We start from the raw sequence: 16,852 nt of genomic DNA, 5'->3' as shown, positions 1-16,852 counted from the left end.
GGTTAGTGACCCACTTGAGGAGGCAGTCTTTCCATTCTCAGATTTCAAACTCCATGCTGCGAGAACTACTACTCTCTTCAAAGCTGTCAGACAGGGACATTTAAGTCTGCAGAAGTTTCTGCTGCCTTTTGTTCAGCTATGCCCTGCCCCCATAGGTGGAGTCTACAGAGGCAGGCAGGCCTCCTTGAGCTGAGGTGGGCACCACCCAGTTTGAGCTTCCAGGCTGCTTTGTTTACCTACTCAAGCCTCAGCAATGGCAGAGGCCCCTCCCCCAGCCTCACTGCCACCTTGCAGTTTGATCTCAGACTGCTATGCTAGCAATGAGCGAGGCTCCATGGGTGTGTGACCCTCCAAGTCAGGCACGGGATATAATCTCCTGGTGTGTCGTTTGTTAAGTGCATTGGAAAAGTGCAGTATTAGTGTGAGAGTGTCCCAATTTTCCAGGTACCGTCTGTCATGGCTTCCCTTGGCTAGGAAAGGGAATTCCCCGACCCCTTGCACTTCCTGGGTGAGGTGATTCCTCACCCTGGTCTGTGGGCTGCACCCACTGTCCGACAAGCCCCAGTGAGATGAACCCAGTACCTCAGTTGGAAATGGAGAAATCACCCGCCTTCTGCATTGCTCACACTGGGAGCTGTAGACTGGCGCTCTTCCTATTTGGTCACCTTGGAACCTCCGTATTCATCACTTTTTAAAAAATTATGTTTTAGAAGATATTTGGTGTCTAATCTCCACCTTCAAGGTTGATTATTTCAATGGTTGCTTGTAGGATCTTTTGCTGCTTTTGGAGTCACTGTACTTTTAAAACAGTGGTAGATTAAGCACATCCTTTCTCCACACCAACCCTAAATTTTTAAATAACTTTTGGTTCAGTACCACTTTTGAGACTAGTTCCTAAGCTTTTTTCAGTATCTTTCTATTGGATTTGGGTTTAAATGGTAGATTTCTTTTCCCAAAACTATATACAAAGCATATTTTTATCTTCTAGAAGATAGAAGCAATTAATAGTCTTCAAATCCACTGTAATGTTAAGAATTAGATACTGAGTATATTTTGTCTTAAAAAGAAAAATACAAGATGAGTTTCATAAAAGTTTTACTACCATCCTTAGGAAGAAGTCAATCTATATTAATATTTAAGATATATAAAATAAACATGGTTTACTTAAACAGGTAATTCAAGATTAATTTGTACATTGGAACAAAATCTGTTTAATGTTTGTATTTCTAGTAGCTTTACATTTTTGCAATGAGAGAAAATTTCATCCTTCAGATGAGTAGCATTGGGAGAAAACAGGTCATTGACAATATAATCTGGATCTAATAGAAAGAACTTGGAAGAAGTGAACTATTTTAGCAGCAGAACCTGGAGGCTGAGGCAGGAGAAGTAAACCCGGGAGGCGGAGCTCATGAGCCGAAAAAATGACATGCACTCCGTCTTGACATGCATCTTTCATTCATCAGATTTTTTTGGGGGGGACTCTACACAAACCTGTCAGCTTTCCCAGTAAGATGAAAAAATGATCCTAATTTCCCAGTAAGAACAAAAAATGATCCTAGGTGCAAGTGTTGGCTTAGTCTTTGGTCAAGTTCCTACATTAATCAATATTTCAATGGTTACCAGGCAAATTTATGCTGAAGAAGAATGCTTAGGTTTTGAGCATCTTACAACTTTGTGTCCAGCTTAAAAGATTAGAGTATCAGTCAGTCTGTGGTAGCATTTCTTTTCTATTGTTCACATACTCGGTGTTTCTTGCCCTTGGTATGTGGTGGAGCTTACTTCACTGAGCCGCTAAGGAAAAAACAGCAGTCTCTCTGAAGATAAATTCATTCTGTGGAAGCCACCCTAGAAAGTGATGGACTGTTTTGGATATTTCATGAGGGATTTTGTTTTCTTCTAATATATATTTTATTTCATGCTAATTTAGTTTTACATCTATCTTGGAAATAGCCATTTACTGGCACTTTTATTACTTTTCAATTTGTATTATTTCCCTGGTGCCACTTATTTCATATTTGACTTAATTTACCACTACATTGACTGTAAGGCCACCCCAGCATAGTCATTTACACTGTGACTGTTTTGCTGGCACATATTGTCAATATTCCTAAGCAGTTAACCTGCCAATTCTTTATATAAAACACAATAGAAATATTACACAAATATTGCTATAAGTGTACTCATACATTGTCTGTATTGAGAGAATTACAGAGAAGATTTACCAAATCCAGTTTTTTAATCACTGTCTACGAAGTAAATAAGCAATCCTTTTAGAATCTGGCGTACATGCACAGGTGTGTTATACAGGTAAATTTCATGTCATAGGGATTTGGTGTACAGATTATTTCATCACCCAGGTAATAAGCATCTTCTGATCATTAAATTTGTTTAAAAAACCCTCATATCTACTCAATAAAAAGAAGAAAACTACCAAGCTAAATTAAGTGTAACATTCTAAACTCTTAATGATCAATAATGTAATTATTAAATTGTTCAACTAAATTTACATAAAATAATTGTTTCCTTTTTCTCTTGGTTTTTCTTCCACCTACTCTCCTACATCTCCATTCTCCATATTTCATACACTTTTTTTCTTCCCCATCTGTTCTCACTCTTTACTTCAGTCTCTTCTATTTCACTCTCCTCTACTGCTATATTTTTCTTCCTTACTTTCCCTTCACTGCCTACTTACATAAGCATCATTATTTTGATATTCATATTTACTTCCAAGACATTGAACTATTGCATATCATGTTATGCCATTCAAGGATCATTTCACAATGTTAATTATTTCTTATTTCTTATGGATATGGATTTTGCTGCCATAACATAAAACCTCAAGGACATCTGGTGTATATTTCTTATTACAGTCCCAGTAGTAGGGAAGGTAAATCTGTAGTTAGTATTGATTTAAAAAGATATTTCTGCTAGTTGTAATTTCATCTTCCTAGGGGTATTTTAAGATCCTCCACTACTTCCTTGTTAAATGGATTACCATATTATTAGAAAACAAGTATTTTGAAGTTTTGGAACATTTACTGGTGACAAGTATGAATGTGAGAAACACAAATTTTCAAAAGTTAATGTATTTTACAAAATGCAAATATTTCATGTTTTTGATCCAGAAAATCTCTACATACATTTATATTGATCGTTCACCTTATAATAGGGTGACGTTAAACAACAAACAAACAAAAACAACAAAAAACCCAGAATCCAGAAAACACTCTCAAAAATAACATCAAGCATCTAAGTACATATCAGCCTCATGGCTTTCTTACTATTACCTTCTCATTTTATTAATATCAGTGTTTACATTTGTCTAGAGAAAACTTACTGATTCTATAATCTAAAAAGTATATAAAATACGTTAGTTTTTGTCAGCTAATAAATGAATGTCCACTTGCTTTACATAGTTCTACCAGAGCTTTTAGCTATCTATTTTTAACCACATTTAACTACTACTCAACATAAAAATTAATCAACAAATATTTAATAAAGTTTGCCATATATGTGTGCTATATTCTTTGTTAGTCAATAAAGTCAATATCTAAAGTGTACCTCAATATGTATTTCTCTATAAAGAGTCATATTGGGAAGAGGAAAAAATATTTAAAACAAGTGAACATGGAAAATATTTATTTTCACCTTAATATATGGCAGCCTCATAATTAAGCACTTCGCTGTCAAATTAAATTCTGTAAACAGACAGAGTTGGCCTTAGATTATCTCTGATAATGATACTCCCTGTCCCTTTATATCGTATAGAATAAACTAATGCAACAGGAGAAAATTTAAGTTGAAACAAAGAGAAATTAAAAAATAATAGGGAGAGCCTTGGCAGTCCAGAGGTATTTTTGCCCATATATTTCCTTTGCATTTAAAACCTAATTTGATTCACATTGGGATTTTTTAAATTTAACTGAATCACTCATGAATACCATCAATGAATATCATTTTTTTCTTAGAATATACCAGTGGAGATCCACGAATGAACATTTATGTGGAAGTAATTTATTAAGAAGCCTTTAGCAAAAATCAGAAGGAGAGTAAGAAAATTGGGGCAAGATGCTAAAACAAGCAAAGTTCTTTAAATGACAACTTTAGTTCCATCTTGCAGGGGATTTCTGGGCTAACAGTAAATACCAACTCAGAGCTGTTTTAACAGGAAAAGACGAGTGGGAATATTTGTATGCCACAAACACCTGTCAGTCACTGAGTTACAAAAGGGAAAGGAGATGCTGGCTCTCCATGGAAGAACCGGTAAATTGTGATCAGGCCGACTTAGAGCAAGACTTTGGTAAGAAGATGCAGTCACTGACTCTTAAGAGTGGAAGCATACCAGTACCCAACGTGCCTGGGAATGGTAAAGGGATCAGAAGGGATATGCATGGACTACAGTGAGCTTCAGTTTTTGCAAAGGAAAGAGTAGTCTCCAATTCTGTATTATATGAACCTTATTTTAGCTGAAGTACAGATGTCAATGATACCTTATTAAACTAGAATAAATTTCACCTTTTTATGTGTACATGCTGATGAATTTTATCAATTAAATATAATCACTTTCACAACATTCATGTTATAAAACACTTCCAGGAAATTAAAGTGTATCTGACTTTTTTTGGTAGTTCTTACTTCCTCTTGCCTCCTACACCTCCACTGGAGACCACTGACCTCCTTTCTGTCCCTACGGTTCTGTTTTCTATACTTGCATATAAACCATATCATAACACTTATTCTTTTGTGTTTCATTTTTTAAATATTGCATAATATGTTTGATGTTAATTCATGTTTTTTAATGTATAAATATTTTGTTTCTTTTTATTGTTGAGTAATGCCCTGTGGAATGAGATATCACAATTTGTTTATTCACCAGTGAATGACTCCAACATTGTCCATTTCAAACAGAGATCTCTGAGCATTCCATTTGTTCTACATTGAGGCACTGCCCCTCACAAGAGGGCATTAGCTGTGGGGGTCTGCCGGCAGACCCTGACCTAAATGACGGATGAATAAAACGTACACTGACACACAGATATTCTGTTTTGCCAGTCGTTCAGGGTGTCTGACCGCCTATACACCAAGAGAGGTTTGTCACTGAGGCCAGCCCTGAGCAGCTTGCATGCCAAGCATTTATTCAGTATACAGATAACAACAGAAGCCTTGAGTAAACACACTTGTGGATAATTAACATGGTTAAGAGAGTAGTTCTCCAAATGATTAAAGCTCAGGTTTCTGGGTCTAAAGTAAATACCATTAGGGGGCAATTTCCCTGGTCGACCTCCCCACCACCCCCCAGAGGGCCATCTAGCTTAAAGGTTAGTTAATGGAGGTAGGCTTAACAGACTTAACTGTAGAAGCCTCTATTGTCCCTAGTATTTACCCTATGACCTAATGCTCTATGGTAAGAACCGGCTGCCTTCAGCCTGCTCAATTATTATAAGCTATGTAACCTTTTAGCTTTCCAAAAAGGTGTGTGACTATTCCCTATAACTTTCCCTAATATTTCCCCTTAATATTTCTGCCAATGTCCTGAGTGAATCCCAACACTGCCTCCTTGCTAATATTGAGTAATGTCAGATGTTTTGATTTTAGCAAATCTGGTAACTGTGTAGTATTATCCCATTATAGCTTTAATTTGCATTTTCTGAATGACTAATGCTGCAAGACATATTTTTATGTGCCTCTTGGCCATTCATAAATATTCTTTTGTGAATAATCTATTCAAAATCATTTGCTAATTTTTCAGAAGAAAGTACTATTTTCCATAAAAATATTAAGTTGTCTTAGCACTGTTTATTGATATGACTATATTTGCTTATTTATTAACTTAGAATTTGGTTAAATATAAATTCAGCCTATAAGTCTGAGTTTATTACTGCACTTTCTAATGTCTTTCATTGATCTGACATTACCGCTATGCACGCTGTCTTTGGTGAGTGTTACATTTTCAAATGCATTGTGTTGTTTTTGATTATTCAAAAATGGCAATTAGCATGTTTCAATTTTTTTTCAGATATTCTATATATTTACTTTTTATCTCTTTTGCTAACAATTACTTATAGATGGAGTCCCATTTGTGACTATGAATGAATTCATTCCACTATTAGCCCTCAATCTTTCTTCAAGAAAGGAAAGATATTATCTCCATATTTCAGAAAAGGATAAAACTTTTATGTGGAAATACCTCCAGTAAAAACATCAGCTTTATCTATTTTAAATTTAGATTTTCAGTTTTTACTTATCTGTCTTGAAGATTTATTACTAGGCTTTTTAAGATTGTCGATTCTTTTTCATGAGTTTACTCTTTCCTCATTAAGACATTTTTTTTCTCTGTGTGTTAAGTCTCCTTTGAACTCAAAGTCTCTTTTGTCTGATAACAATATAGTCAATAATGTAATCCTGTTAACTTTGTATTTGTGTTTTCCGGCTTATGATTTTTTATCCTTTTACTTTATCACTATCTTTTTTATGTATTTAAATTGCTAATATTATAAACAGCATATAGATCCATCTTGCTTTTGGATTAAGACACAAAATGCACATTATTGAAGTGTACAGTTCATTTAAGTGTAAAGCAATTATTGATATTATTACATTTAACTCTACAATCATTCTTCTATATTTGTCTCACTGATTGTTATTTTTTATTTTTTGTCTCTTTCCACTTGCTTTAAGATTGGTTGAATTTACTCTAATTTTTCCATTTAATCCCCCATTGACTTTACCACCTTGCTTGTGTGTTTGTTTAGGAGTCTTTTTTATTGGTAGATTGGCAATCAAATTAAAGTAAATCAAATTGTAATCCAGGATCCTTGGGTTTTTGGTATGCACTGTGAAAAAGTAACCACTTGCAAATGTTGTAACTTGAGTTCTCATTGTTTCAAAAAGTTCTAGGAAAAAGCTCAGCCCCAGAAAAAACAAAAACTGATTGGATCCAGAGATGCCTGAGTTGTAGATGAACTCTGGCAAACATTCCTCTTTATCTTACTAAAATCTCTGCCAAGGACGAAGCTCATGGCCATTTTCTATACCTGAGACATATATAGAACCAAGATCCATGACGGTGGCTGCCCTGCCTTTACTCCAATTCTGCATATCATGACCCAGCTAATCAGCCCAATAAAAGCCCTGTTTTCACCTTTGTTCAAGGTGGCATTGCTTTGAGATCCACACCCAGTTTTCTCCTTACTTGTTGCAAGTAATAAAATCCGCTTGTTAAATCTTCATTGGTTGTGGTCACTGTACTGCCAAGCAATCAGAATCAATTTATAAATCCGTAGGAGGATAAAATACAGATATAAATCCACGGAAAGACATTTCATTAATATTAACTTACTCTGCACATACCCTGAATCATTCTTTGCTCATCTGCAGCTAAGACCCATCGTCTGCCTGGAGCCACAGGCAATCCCAGCACAGGCATTTGGAGGCTTAGTAGTCCTCCTCTCCTTTTTAATTCATTTTGTTTTTTCTCTTATTCTTTTGTCTCTATACTCTTCAACTTTTATGTTTTTCATTGACTAAACTAAGCTTTTCTTGAGCTCCGTAGGTTTGATAAAGTTGTCCTGCTGGCATGTTTTTGCCAGCTGTCATGGCTCATAGTGCAATTTAAGCCTCTGTTGCACACTGTTGTAAATCCAGGTAATGAAAGCCACAAACTTCTCACAAGCACTATGAAGCTGACATCTGTCAAGATAAATACTGTCCACTCAGCAAGGAGGAGATGGTTTAGATGGCTAGCACAGTTAACCTTGATATTTGAGAATGCTTTAGATGCTTGATCAAAGTAGGGGAGTGTTGCTTCGTGGATATTATGTAAAATGTGTAGGTTAGTATTATGTCCTTAGTAAGTAGTAGTTTAAGTTTTTAAGAACATGTTTGTATTGTGCAGGAAAAGATATTGTATTTTATTATAATAGTTATGCATATTATTTTAATAAAACACACATATATGAAAGTATAAGGAATATCACAATTATTTCTCCCATTAAAAGCCTAATGATGCTATTTGTGGATACTTATATCTTTTAAAAATTTTCATATTGAACAACATATGCAAATTTGTTTTATTTTTCAGTAAAATTTATGTCATAAACGTTTCCACAGTCGTCATGTAAATTTAAAATCTAAATGTTAACATAAAGTTATCCCACTGCTTTCTCTTTTTGCTGACAGAGTTCAAAGAGTGCTTTTGCGATGATGAATACAACAATGACAATAAGTACTAAAGCTGACAACTTTCTGCAGGTCAGACTATGTGCTAAATGATTAATATGCATTATCTCATTTAATCATAACACTCACCCTATCAGCTTTATCATTACATAATATCATGCATATATAATATAAATATACACCTACAATGATATGGCCAATATTTTATTATTATACTTTCTAAATTTTGTAGGCAATGAGGCCAAAGATTAGAGGAGTGAAATAAAATGGTCAAGACAGTAAAGCCAGTAAGAGAAATAGCTGGCACTTGAATATAGTCTTATAAACAGCCACAGAATTATTTATTGTAATATCCCACCATACCTAGCACCATGCAAGTGATAGTGTATTGGTCCATTCTTACATTGCTATAAAGAACTATTTGGGACTGGGTCGTTTATGAAGAAAACAGGTTTCATTGACTCACAGTTCCTTATGGCTGAGGAGGCCTCAGGAACCTTACAGTCATAGCCGAAGGAGAAGGGGAAGCAAGGCACAAATTTCCGTGGTGGAGCAGGAGAGAGAGAGAGTGATGGGGGAAGTGCTACACTTTCAAACAACCAGCTCTCCTAAGAACTCACTCACTATCACTAACCCAAGAACAGAGAGGGGAAAGTCTGCCCCCATGATTCAGTCACCTCCCTACAGGCCCCTCCTTCAACACTGGGAATTACAATTCCACATGAGATTTGCGTGGGGACACAGAACCAAACCAAATGAAGAGCCAAACCAAAATGAAGGTACATTTTTAGTCACAACTCACAGGAAGGAGATTTTCCTGCTTTTCATCCCAATACCTTGATATATACAGAGATCACTGTAGAAACAGACGAATGCTAGTTACTATGAAAAGAAAATGGTTGATTATATAATAAAAAGAGAGTCTTCAGTCATTCCCTTTGAGCATACAGAAGAAATAATAATAATAATAATAAAAACCTGCTTGTACCAAGGTATAAACAAAAGCTTGGAAATAACAATTCCAAAAGAATTATATTTGCTTTCTTCACCAGACAGCAAAACACTGAAGATCAAGAGCAGACAGAAGAAACACTATTGTTATAACCATGCTTTTGTTATTATTTCTTAAGAAAGAAAATACTGAAAACTGATTTTGGAAATCACCACTTATGCTTTATAGAAGTTTTCCAAATATATATATACTAATTGAGGCACACATTAAATGTATGTGAATCTTTTTTGTATACTTCTGCATATACTTTTTAGATAATTACTAAATTCATATGTCTTAAAAATTCTGCTCATTTTTGTAAAGAGGTTGGGAATAAAAGAAAGACTATGCCATCAGAGTAGAAACTGAAGTGCTCTTATCTACATAGTAAAGTATCACCCTCTTATGAGAAAAAATAAGAAGTGGGGGGACAGCTAATACAGCATGCTATATTTTCTGCAAAATGGTTAAAGAAGATGATGCAGGTATATTTGTTTAATTCCAAGTAATTTAATATTGAAATATTAACTATTGAATTTTTAAATAAAACAATACAGAAAACAAAATACATGAATTTAGTTTTCACTTTGAGACATATTTATGCTTTATATTTCTGAAAATGAAATTCAGTACAAGGATAGAAAAGTACCATGAAAAAATGTGAAAAATAAATGTAAAATTAAGCACAAATGTTAAAAAACAAATATAACTCTATTGAATTTGTAACATTGTGTTAAAGAATAAATATTTCAAGTTGCTTTAACATAGTGCCTGACTGTGTAGGGATATAACAGAATATGCCTAAGAACAAAATGAACTACCAAGGCACTTTAAACTTTATTCAGTAGGTTGTTTGTTAGCACTAATGTTGACATTGTAATTTTTAAACTACATTAAATTTATTATTTTAACCTCTATTCAATATTTATAAATTTATTTAACATAGTTATCTGACAATGCATACTACGGGATAAAAAGAAAATAAATAAATCTATTGAGGAGATTGGGAAGTGGTTTTCTTGGTATAAAAGTGTTGAATAAAATAAACTAATAAAACTTTATTACGAAATTTGAATAAAATACAATAGCAATCCTAGTTTAAAGTATTTATTTTATAGATACCGAATATATATTTCAGTATATTTTTAGTATATATTTCAGTATTTTCAGTACATTTTTTGTTCTGAAATACTCTAGACACAATGACCTCCCAGGAGCTACATGTCCACATAGCACCCAGATCTTGGTTTTAGAAATCACTCTCTGATATAATAAAAAGTGGATAATTGGAGAAATAGCTGTTTCTTTGGCTGATAATGGACAATACAAAAAGTGTAAAATGAACATAATGTTCTGATCAAACAATAATGTATTTGTAGTAAAAATCATAAGAATAAGTGTATCAACTTGTGTGGAAAAGGGGCTTTTATCAATATAAAATATAATTTTTGTTCTTTGAATACTATACACCTTGAAATCTTCATTTGTTTTACAATACAAATAATAAATCAACCTTAATTTTGGTAATATACATTTAGTGTATCTTTCTATTACATTTATGTTTAAGTTTTTTGTATCATTTAGTTTTAAAGCCCTCTCATGTCAAAGACATAGAGCCTTTGAGGAGAGGAAGAGGGAGTGAAATTCCAGTAGGACGACAGTGCCTTTACATTAGTAGCTTTAACCTATTCATGTGCATAGTGATTTCTGGTGGGTATGAAAATATTTTATAATTTTGTTTCATGTTAATCTATCATTATTTTATTAGTTTGACTATACATGTCATTTCCTACATTTTGATATTTTGAGTTTTCTTTGCTTCATTTTGTTACAATTTTAAAAGTATATATTTGTACTTTGAATTTTTAGCTGAATTTCCTCCACATATTTGATCACTTTAAACTTAAATTTTATAATAAAGCTGAAGCATGATCAGTTTTATTCACTTCAGCTAGGCATTAGTGTTTATTTTGTCCTCTCTTTTTCTCAAATCTTTTTCCCATTAATTAATGAACGTGTGTCCATACATCATCACACAAAAATATATTTGTTTTTACCCAGGTAGTAGTTTTTAACCAAAACACTTTTTAAAACACTCACTAGTTATTTAGAATAACTGATATATAGTGATACACACACACACACACACACGCACACTAGTATTATTGCAGACTTATTCGTAGTACCAAATTCTTGAAGAACATTATACAAGTGTCAATAAGTTTAATAATTGACAAAAATATAAGACACCAAGGATGGAATCTTTGCTGTCAATAGTGATATGTTTTGTCCACATGTGCACATACTTAAAAGTCTCAAAATATTTCCTAAAATGAAAAAAAAATATGAAAATGAATATACAAGTTCCAAGCAAGAATATGCTTAATGATTCCCTGCCCTCTATCATAAGAAACATATTTCTCCAAATTGTATTTTTGTTATTCAATATAAAGAAAAGAATGAAGTTTACTTCATTTTATAACACAGACTATATTTCTCAATGTGAAGAGCAAACTTTTTAATATTTTGGGCTGGGAAGGGTGGCTCATGCCTGTAATCCCACCACTTTGGGAGGCAGAGGTGGGAGTCAGGAGTTAGAGACCAGCCTGACCAACACAGCGATACCCCATCTCAACTAAAAATGTAAAAATTAGCTGGGTGTGGTGGCACACGCCTGTGATCCCAGCTACTTACTCAGGAGGCTGAGGCAGGAGAATAGCTTGAACCCGGGAGGTAGAGGTCGCCAAGTGAGCCAAGACTGCGCCACTGCACTCCAGCATGGGCGACAAAGTGAGACCTTGTCTCAAAAAAAAAAAAAAAAGAAAACATATATTTTGTTAAGTCTAAAAAAAAAAAGCATGTTTTAAATAGTATGATCTGTCATAAAGCAGAGCTATGATTGAAGTGTAGTGATTGTACACATTGTGAATAATTTTCAAATAACCTGTAAACTTTTTCTTTCATTATTTTTCTACTTTCCTAGGTCTTTGTTTGCAATATCTGTTTAAACCCTTGAGCAGTTTTCATTTGCCTAAGATGTGGGTTGAAGATTACAATTTACATTCCCTTTCTAGTGAAATTTTCAATGGACCTAAAATAAATTGAAGTCTTTCTAAACTTTATCACAAATTAGGAAACTTCATTTATGTTTTGACAGTACTTAACGCTAAATACAATTATGTTTCTGTCCTCCTCTATAAATTTAGACTAAGATAACATGTATCTCTACATAAATATCTTTGTAATCTAATTATTATAAGGCATTTACTCATCCTATGAATCATTATTCGTCCATTCATTATACATTATGAAAAAAATGGCCAGGCACAGTGGCTTACGCTTGTAATCCCAACACTTTGAGAGGCCAAGGCAGGCAGATAACCTGAGGTCAGGAGTTCGAGACCATCCTGACCAAGATGGAGAAACCCCATCTCTACTAAAAATACAAAATCAGCCGGGTGTGGTGGTGCATGCCTGCAATCCCAGCTACTCAGGAGGCTGAGGCGGGAGAATCGCTTGAACCGGGGAGGCAGAGGTTGTGGTGAGCCAAAATTGTGCCACTGTACTCCAGCCTGGGCAACAAGAGTGAAACTCTGTCTCAAAAAAAGAAAGAAAAAAAATGATAAATTTTATCATCACCAATAGATATGTAAGACATAGTATTTAACATATTTAAATAAATATTTTTCAACATTTAAAAAATTCATGTATTTAATTATGTTAAGTACTGTTTCTTTAAAGAAATTATACAAATTTCAGTTATATTATTAAGATAATACTAAAAATTAATATTTTTCATGATTACATTTAAATGTAAATGTAACTAGCACACTGTTGTCACATAATTTCGTTGCCAGTCTTGCAGCTGAGTATACGAATGGTAACAATGGCAAAAATGAACCTAAATTTATCTGTTTATTCAAAACTCTCTAGATATATGCTGGAAAGATCATTCCATGAGAGTTCTGGATTTTCATCAAGGTCATAACATCAACTAATTTGTAGCAATTTCCATTTACTTGAAATAAAATAAAGTAAAATACACATATCTACCTTATATTTTCAAGGCTGATGAAAATACCAGCTAAGAATTAGATAAGGAGTTAGTTAATATATTATGAAATGTCTTGCAAGTGTCAGTTATTATTTGATACACTATACTGTACCTTTTCTCTCTATTCTTTCCTTCCATTCTACATTTCCTCAATGTTTTTCTGTTGTCTTAAATTTTACCCACTTAAGCTAGAAGTAAACAAAATAGTCTGGGGTTTGGTGGCTCATGCCTGTAATCCCAGCACTTTCGAAGTCTGAGGCGGATGGATCACTTTAAGGGAAGAGACCACCGCTCATATTGTCTTATGCTCAATTTCTGCCTCAAAGAAAAGGTAGGAGTTAAAGAAAAAACAGAAGTGAAATCTGTAGTCAGACAGCCCAGCATTGCCTTCCAGGTCTGGTAGTTAAAGATCGAGCCCTGACCTAACCAGTTATGTTATCTATAGATTCCAGACGTTGTATGCAAAAGCATTATGAAAATCGTTGTCCTGTTCTGTTCTGTTCTGATTACCGGTGCATGCAACCCCTAGTCATGTGGCCCCTGCTTGCTCAATCGATCACGACCCTCTCATGCAGACCCCCTTAGAACTGTAAGCTCTTAAAAGGGACAGGAATTGCTCACTTGAGTAACTCGGTTTTTGAGACATGAGTCTTGCAGACACACCTGGCCGAACAAAGCCCTTCCTTCTTTAACTTGGTGTCTGAGGGGTTTTGTCCGCAGCTCGTCCTACTACAACTTGAGGTCAGGAGTTTGAGACCAGCCTGGCCAACATGGTGAAACTCTGTCTCTACTTGAAAAAATACAAAACGTAGCTGGGCATGGTGGCAGGCACCTGTAATCCCAGCTACTTGGGAGGCTGAGGCAGGAGAATCACTTGAACCTGGGAGGCGGAGGTTGCAGTGAGCTGAGATTATGCCACTGCACTCCAGCCTGGGCAACGAGAGCCAGACACTGAAAAAACAAACAAACAAACAAATTTCTACCTACATGTAAACCAAAAACAAAAAATCAGTGCCAGGGACTTGGTGGTGGTGGTGGTGATGTTTTTTCTCTAGTAATAGACACAGTGCTTGATTAACAGTAACTTCTTAATTAATACTGTATTTGACTAGAAACCAATAGGCCTGTATAGGCCTTGTTTATAGTGAAATTGACTTTGCAAAAAAATATTATTAATGAGAAAAATTACATTAGTAAACTAAGCTAGCACAACCACCATTTTGCCTTTCCCTTGATTAATCCTAGGCTACTGGGCCAAACCAACCTTGGAAGTCATTCAGACTATAGTTTAAATGAGAATAGGCCTTGCCCAAAACTCCACAGCTTTTGTAAAGCTAATGGGAGGGCATCAGGCTGGGGAGAGGAGAGGAAACGGAACGCTGCCAAGGCGCAGACAAAGACAATTGTCAGGCATTATTCTGGAGGGTTATAAGATGTGCTACTTCCCCAATTGCTCTTGGAAAACCTTTTCAGGTTTTTGCATGTCTGCCAGGGCTGCACTTTGAAGGCTCCACCTGGTCCTGCCAACTTAGCTCCTATGTCCCCACCCAGAAGAGATTCAGCTCACAGGAAGACAGTTCCCACCCTCTATGATTTTATCTCCAGCCCAATCAATCAGCAGCAAACAGCTGGTCACCGCCACCCCTTCCCCCAAACTGCCTTTAAAAATCCTCCAACCTATAAGCTTTGCTTGAAATGATCTGAGTAACAACGCCAATCTCCCACATGACGTGGCTGGCCTAATGTCTATAAAACTCTTTCTTTACTAAGATGCTGTGGTCTCTTTTTATGCAGCGGGCAGGAAGAACCTTTTGGGCAGTTACAATAGTCCACATTTCTATGCAGGGTGTTAAAAATCAGCATTCAAAAACACAAACGACTTAATCAACCTGTAATGAACGCTTATTGTGTGTCATAAATTATTCTAAGCCTTTGGTACCGATGGTAAGTAGTAGAGTCAAGATTCAAACAAGCAATTTGATTCAGAACCAGTTCTCTCTTTTTTTGTTTGTTTCAAGTTTTAATCAAAGCTTTTATATAAGATTACTTCCTGCATCTTCTCAATTGTTTCTTCCTTGTATTTGCCCTTTTCCTTTCCTACTTCGTGAGATTTGGCTTTCCGTTCAAGGATCTTTTTGCAGTCTTTGTCCAGTATTAGCCTAGTGATAACCACCTTGCTGGGGCGAATGCCTACGTGGACAGTTGTGCCATTAGCCTTTTCCCACTGCACCCGTTCAATGTAGGTAACATATTTCTTCCTGTAAACCTGGACTACTTTGCCCATTTGCTGACCTTTATAGTGTCCTCGTACAACCTGAGCTTCATCATCCTTTTGGATGGGCATGGATCACACGTTGTACTTCTGTCTCAGCTCTTTGGAAAGAAGAGAAGACATAATCTTCCTGCGAATGTGGGAAGGTACATTGAAATGCCTTTTGCAATTCTTGCTTCGGTTGGAAGTCACAAAGGGATTAAACTTCATTTTGTCCACTCCCGCTTGGGTGATGGCCGCAAAAGGGAAGAGAGCTCAGAATCAGTTCTTAACCACTGCACAGTGCTGCTCTCTAATCTTAATTAATGGAGTGAAAATACATTTTATGGAACCACGCTAATCTATGAAAATAGCCTGCCTAATCGGTAAATTTTTATCTAAATTCTAAAGAAAACAAGAAGACAAAGATGAATATAGGTTTTGCAAATCACCTGTGGGTTTGTGAGGGTAAGTTCTACAAAGCGTAGGGACAACAGACACATTTATTTAAAGACAAGGTGTGTTGCAGTAGGTACATAGGAAGGCATGAGCAGGGCAGGAGAGGGCTTCCCCCACCACCCAGAATGTCAGATGAGCATCAATTGATGGTCAGGCAGCTGTTAACTGTTTCTCTAAAATAATCATTGGTCACAGTCAGTGCCAGAGAACGGCAGTCTCCCTGTCGATAGGAAAAACCTGAAAGTGTTGATCAGCAGCTTCCTATTGGGAAGCTCAGCAGCTAAGCAGTTGAGCAAGAAGCAAAATGGCAGAGTTTAACTGGTGTATGACCTCCGGGGGACATTCAGCTGGTGAGGGAACTCCTCAGGTGAGCATGAGTACAACTCCAACAGGTACACTGTGCATCCTCCCCTCTCCAGTGCTAGGCAGGCACTGCACCTGCAGGAAGCCCTCCCCCATGGAAGAATCAGGGAAAACGTAGGTCAAGACCCCGGAAGCATGCTAGTGTATAAAACTGCAAGTCAAAAGGTCAAACTGTGTACTCCATCTCTCAAGTTGGCCACTTGACCCTCTTCCAAGTGTACTTTCCTTTCTTTCACTCCTGCTCTAAAGCTTTTTAATAAACTTTCACTCACTCCTGCTCTAAAACGTGCCTCGGTCTCTCCTTCTCCCTTATGTCCTTCAAATTCTTTCTTCTGAGGAGGCAAGAATGAGGTTGCTGGAGACCTGCTGGTAACATATTTCGGTGCCATGTAACTCTAATACTTTCCACTGCTACCAGATGTATATTAATGATGGAGGGAAACTGATGCAGAATTTAGAAAAATAAACCAAGAGAGGAGCTCAACTTTGATTTAAAATGTAGTATTGTCTTAAAGAAAAGAAAAATTCTGTAAACTTTCTGTGAGGAGAAAGGACT

General features: G+C 35.8%; 1 pseudogene; it reads right to left on the bottom strand.

The window, feature by feature from the left end:
• Positions 1 to 15,243: 15,243 nt before the first annotated feature.
• On the bottom strand, positions 15,244 to 15,716 carry LOC126949040 (60S ribosomal protein L26-like; annotated as a pseudogene).
• Positions 15,717 to 16,852: the final 1,136 nt, after the last annotated feature.

This window comes from Macaca thibetana, chromosome 2, assembly GCF_024542745.1.
Source record: "Macaca thibetana thibetana isolate TM-01 chromosome 2, ASM2454274v1, whole genome shotgun sequence".
NCBI classification, from domain to species: Eukaryota; Metazoa; Chordata; class Mammalia; order Primates; family Cercopithecidae; genus Macaca; species Macaca thibetana.
This window is presented reverse-complemented; position numbering and strand designations above follow the sequence as displayed.